This window comes from Lycorma delicatula, chromosome 4 (genome assembly GCF_047948215.1).
Source record: "Lycorma delicatula isolate Av1 chromosome 4, ASM4794821v1, whole genome shotgun sequence".
Classification (NCBI taxonomy): Eukaryota; Metazoa; Arthropoda; class Insecta; order Hemiptera; family Fulgoridae; genus Lycorma; species Lycorma delicatula.
In genome coordinates this window covers 75555769-75561768 of record NC_134458.1, presented here as the reverse complement: position 1 = coordinate 75561768, position 6000 = coordinate 75555769, and the positions used below count along the sequence as shown (strand labels likewise).

Genomic DNA, 6000 nt, shown 5'->3' with positions numbered 1-6000 from the left:
ATCTAAATACTATCCAGAATAAATCTCTTTATTCCGTAAATAGATCGGTTGGCAGCTCGGAAATAAAAAAAAAAAACATTCTGTATTTGAATATATTTTTAAACATTGATCTGAGGATGTATTAAAATTCACGTTTATTTTACTAGTGTTACTCAACCGATCGTCAACAGAAAATTATTGCTTGTGTATTTGCTTATTAAATAAATATAAATATTTATTCTAAATAAAGAATTGCAGATAAATACAAAATTAGACTTTCATTTTACCAACACAAGATATTTCTGAATAAAAAAATTACGGTGAAAAATAAATTCAGTTGTTAGTCGAAATACGAATAAGTATAAATTAACGTTATCTTTCATCTATATCGCTCACAGATATGCCGATTACATTATCAACGGATTCCTTCATAAAATAATGGATTTTTATTGCCTACTTCTATCAGGAATCAGATTGTTATTGCCTAAATTTTCTGTAATTTCATCTTCAACTGTATATAATTTCTAAACCGTTTTATCCCACGACAGCTTGTCTTTTTATATCCGTTTGACCGGTTTTGGATATGTATTTTTTTCCATAAGAATTCATATTACGTAAACTGAATTTTGAATCTAAGAGTAAAATTAATTTTTTTTGTTGTAATAAAAACGAAAAAATTCACAAACCGAAAACAGTTATAGATATTTTCCGTTATAATTTGGAATATTAGGAAATCGGATATCCTTAAACTTTAACTAGATCCTTTGAATCTTATAACCTTAACTAGGACCTTAACCTAGAAAACGATTAAATACCGAAAAATTAAAAAATGCCGATAATGTTATTTAAGAGTAAAAAACGAGAGTAAGAGTATAAATAAATATAATTAAAATAAAAATAAAAATGATCGGAATTTATCTTATCGTAACCGAAAATCGCTGGCCTCCAGGTTTAAAATAAATTGCATAACTCTCTCGTTTGATTTTATTTGTTTGTCCGTTGTTATCGTTGAGCATCAGTGAAGGGTGAAGGCGAGTAGTAGCAAATCCTTCAAGTGAGGTGTGTTGTGGAAGGGCGGGCTTCGCGCGCGTACAAGCCGCATTAGTTCTACACAGGCTGTTCACCTAGGACAACTTAACTAGCTCGTCTACCAAGCTGGAGTTTTTCTCACAACACAGCGTTCAAAGTATGTTTTTTGTTTACTAATATTTTATTTAATTACAATATAAAAATTATAAATTTAATTTTATTGCGTGAAATTTACTTAGTTATATAGAAATAATATATTTTTCATGAATTAATCGTTTGTTTACTTTTAAATAATTTACTTTTTTCTCATCCTATATATAAAAAACTACTAAAGTCAAATAATAAAAATAAAGTAAAAATATAATTATACATTTTCTCTTTTCACAAATAAATAAAATTCCTATTCTGATCGGAACATAATAATACATCATACAGATCACGTAAAAAATACGTAGGTGTGGTACTCTACGGATAGTAGAAATGAAACTGCATCACCATTTGCATGGATGGATTAAGGAAAACCGCAGTAAAATCTAAATAAGGAGAGGAGAGATCTCGATCTAAAATACACGATTAATTATAAAAAAAAGTTGAAGAGGTGTTCACATGTGAAATTCACATAAATAATTAAAACGATATATATATAAAAAATAATAAATTAAACGTCTGATGATACTAAAAAAAATAACAACAAAATAACAATTTACAAGGTGGTAAAGAACGTTATTTTTTAACTAGTAATATTTAAAAATCCGTCGACAGAATAATTTTAGTAAAAGAAAATTTGTTAATTTTAGTTTAAATAATTCATTAGGAAAAGCTTTTAAACGGTTGAATAGTTTGTTAAAGATGGCGAAGGAAGCACAATAAGGCCCTTTCTCGTAAACCGAAATGTTGAACAGAAAAAAAAATTGTTCTGTTGTCTGATTTGAAAGGGATGGATATCGTCATATTTTTTTAAGTATTAATAACTATATTTTTGGCGAAGGTTGTACATTCATAAATATAAATTATATATAAGTTATAATTTTTCATTTAAATAATATCAAATTTAATACGATTCATATTCCATAACGTTAACCTAAAGTCAATTTTTATATCTGAAAAACTTGTTCGCTTTCAATAATATTTATTTAGTAATTAGTCTAATAATTTTCTTCTACAATACTCTATTTTGCTATACTTGCCAACTAAAAAGTTTTAGACAGTTTCTATCCTACAATATAAATTATACTTTTGATATTTCGCGATTTTTGCACTGATTTATGTAATCATTTTCGTATTTATTTCTCATAATGAGACTATAAACGACTGATAATTAATTTTCTTACTAATTATCAGACTTTTTCAGATATAGATATTAGTTAGCATAAAACAGTGTGGTATTAAAAAGAATATATACATATAAGCGGAAATGATAATTTTGTATAAGATATCAGGTATTACTTAATATCGTATAAGGTGTAGTATTTCATGTCCACGCCACAAGCATAAAAATGAGTAAAACATTAATTATATATAAACTCTCTACCTTAAAAACAATCTGCTAAACGATTATTTTCAAATCATTATTTTAAAAATAGAATTTATCATTCTCGGTCTTTTTTAATAGATTTGGGGGTTAATACAATAAAAAATAATTTTATATCGTTTAAAATTTATATTTATATTAAACATTTCTTAAGTTGCGTATTTCTGTAATTTCGTTAGCCGATTTTATCGAATCTTACTTTAATAATATTTTATTTTATGGAAAAGGGGAATTCCACTCAAAAAGAAATAAATGGTATATCGTCTTTACATTACAGCTGATATTTTTTCAAATCATTTTATTATTATATTCCTTTTTTTAATCTGACATCTCTGACTGAGATGTACCAACATTTTATTGGTACTCTGAAATTTTTTAAAGTCTAACAAACTGATATTTTTCTTTTTGAATTTTAAAAGTAATAAATATTTTTAAAAACTTCTGTTTTACATTCGTGTTTATTTTAATTCATACAGTAATTCATGTTTGTGTAAATGTATTGTTATAGGTGTGCATTTCATTATTGTTGATTTGATACCTTCAGGTTCAGACCTACAAAACTGTGAATAATAGTAATAAGTAGGGTAGACTGAAGTCTTCTGGCTGAGTCCTCTCCCAGAAAAAAAACAATAAACATAATCATTAACCAGCATTCACCCCGGTGAAAACTCAAAAGTATAAAAATCTGAAAATTTCGATTAACAAATTTTTATGGCTAATTATGGAATAACAATTCTTTCTTAAAACGATAACTTTAGTAAGCTGTAAAGAGAGTTGAGAGAGAAAAAGCCAAGAGAGAATAAGCACAGTATATAAGCCAGCAACCCCTTATAGATATTCTGCTACGGCAATTCGCGAAAAAGCTTAAGTGACTTTTCGCAATCAGGTGTGTTCTCGCGGTGAAAAACATAAATATTATCGTAATGCAAATCTACACAATCGTAAAACAAATTTTGTATGTCTACACTAACTGAGAGAAAAACGTAACATCTGAGAATACTTAAAATATTATTATCATTTTATTTTCTTTAATCTTAATGTTTACTGTTATATACTTAACGTTAATATGATGGAATTTTTTTTTCTTTATCGGTATGTTATTAATAGATCTCGAAATCGTAACAAATAATTAGAGAACTGATGATAAATTTTTAGAAGATATCAGTTTTAACAACTGTACTGCTTTTAACTCTACGATTGCAAGTCACGTGATGAAGGTCGCCGTGTATAATGCATTTTAATACTGTAATAGTATTAAGAAGAATTGATAACAGATGTATGTACACATTCTCTTCTTCTCCACGTTTTACTCTCTAGGAGTGTAACCACTGCACGCGGCCGACTGTCGCCTTATTCCATTCTGCTACACCGGCTTCGTAATAAAGAGTGTAACCATAACCACAATCCTTTTTATCCATTACTACAGAACAACTAATCGTTTAATTTTTCCTTTCTTACGAATATACACTAAATTTTCCAGCCGAGAAACACGAATTCTCGTCTATCTTTTTCATCTTCACGTACTTCTGTCGGACTTAACAATCTCCATTTTAATAACGTATAGAGAATATATAAGATATTCTGCCGTTTTCTTTTATATATTATAAGTTGGAAAAGTATTTGTCTAACCGAGTTTTTCCGATTACTTCTCTGCATCTATTTATGGTAAATGCTTATGGTTACTAATTTTTAGTGAAGATAAATAAACCCGGTCTTTTTAAAAATATAATTAGCAGACGGTATAAAATTACTACGAATTTCTTGGAATCGTGAAATTAACTTTTTTCTAAATAATCTATTAAAATAACACTGATGAACATAAGTTTTGTTTTCTAACATGAGATACATGATTTTAATCTGTTTTTTTATAATCGTATTTTTTATACTGAAAACGAGTATAACTCAGAATCTTTCTATTACTCACCATTTTTGAAAAACTTTTAAATTTTAATTAAAGAATTTTTTTTTAATTTTCAACGTATAGATAGCATTTTAAGCTCCTAAATTGTATTTTTTTATCTGATTTTTTATTGTTTAACTTTGTTAACATAATTTGTAAGCTATAAATAAGCAATACTTTTCTTTTTCCTGTTTAGCCTCCGGTAACTACCGTTTAGATAATTCTTCAGAGGATGAATGAGGATGATATGTATGAGTGTAAATGAAGTGTAGTCTTGTACATTCTCAGTTCGACCATACCTGAGATGTGTGGTTAATTGAAATCCAACCACCAAAGAACACCGGAATCCACGATCTAGTATTCAAATCCGTGTAAAAAAACTGGCTTTACTAGGACTTGAACGCTGGAACTCTCGACTTCCAAATCAGCTGATTTGGGAAGACGCGTTCACCACTAGACCAACCCGGTGGGTTAAATAAACAACACTAGACAAAGAATTAGGTCATATCAAATTCACATATTATGACATCATATCTAATACTGAAGAGTGAGCCTTCATGGACAAAATTAATCATGTCTGTGCAGGCCAAAACTTGTAGCTGAAAACACAGCTGTGTTGTTTGTATTAAGGAATTGGAATGAATTAATTTTGTTGTCTTATTGCCGTCTTAAGTTTGTTAACAGTACAGTGTCATAATGCCTTGAAATTTTGTAAATGATGTTGATGCCTTATGTTATGTATATAGTTTACCGCAAAATCAAATAGAAAAAACATTACACCTTTATATAAAAAAGCATATCGTTTGTACTTTCATTGTAAAATTGGTGATCAGGATAAGACGTGGGCTCCTAATATAGTATGCACTAATTGTCCTGTATATTTAAGAGGATGGCTGAAAGGTACACGGAAGGCTTTGTCATTCGGTGTACCTATGGTTTGGCGTGAACCAAAGGATCATGTAACTGATTGTTACTTTTGTTAAAAAGTGTGTCTGGAATTCCTAAAAAATCTAAACATACTATAAAATATCCTTCATTGCAATCTACAATCAGGCCTGTACCTCACAGTGAAATCATTCCAGTTCCTGAGCCACCTGTAAATATATGTTTCGAAAGGAGCGATGAAGAATCAGACAGTACTGAAGAAGACAACGATGATTTTGATTTTGAATTATCTTCCAATAAGCCAAATCTTATATCACAAGGTGAATTAAATGACTTGGTTAGGGATTTAAATTTATCAAAAAACTAAGCTGAATTGTTACGATCAAGACTGCAAGATTGAAATTTACTTCAAAAAAATACAAAAAGCCGACAAAAAGAACTTTCACAATACTTTATTGATGAAAATAATTTGGTTTACTGTACAAATATTGATGAGCATATGTTGCACTCAGGACAAGTTCATAAACCTGGCATCTTTTCATAAATTCGTCCAAGTACACTTTAAAAGTGGTTCTGCTACACAACGGTAACAAATATCTTCGATACCAATCGCTTATGGTATTAATTTGAAAGAGACATGCGATGAAATGAAAGACGTTCTTAAAAAAAAAATTAT

The 6000-nt window shown here is 28.8% G+C and overlaps 1 protein-coding gene across 1 annotated transcript in view; it reads left to right on the top strand.

Moving 5' to 3' along the window:
* The first annotated feature begins 1044 nt into the window (after window positions 1-1044).
* The window catches only part of LOC142323567 (hexuronate transporter), a 246739-nt gene continuing 241783 nt past the window's right edge, over window positions 1045-6000 (top strand). The window contains exon 1 of the mRNA XM_075363372.1: window positions 1045-1165. The gene's annotated coding sequence lies outside the window, so the exon portion shown is untranslated. The remainder of the gene's footprint in view (window positions 1166-6000) is intronic.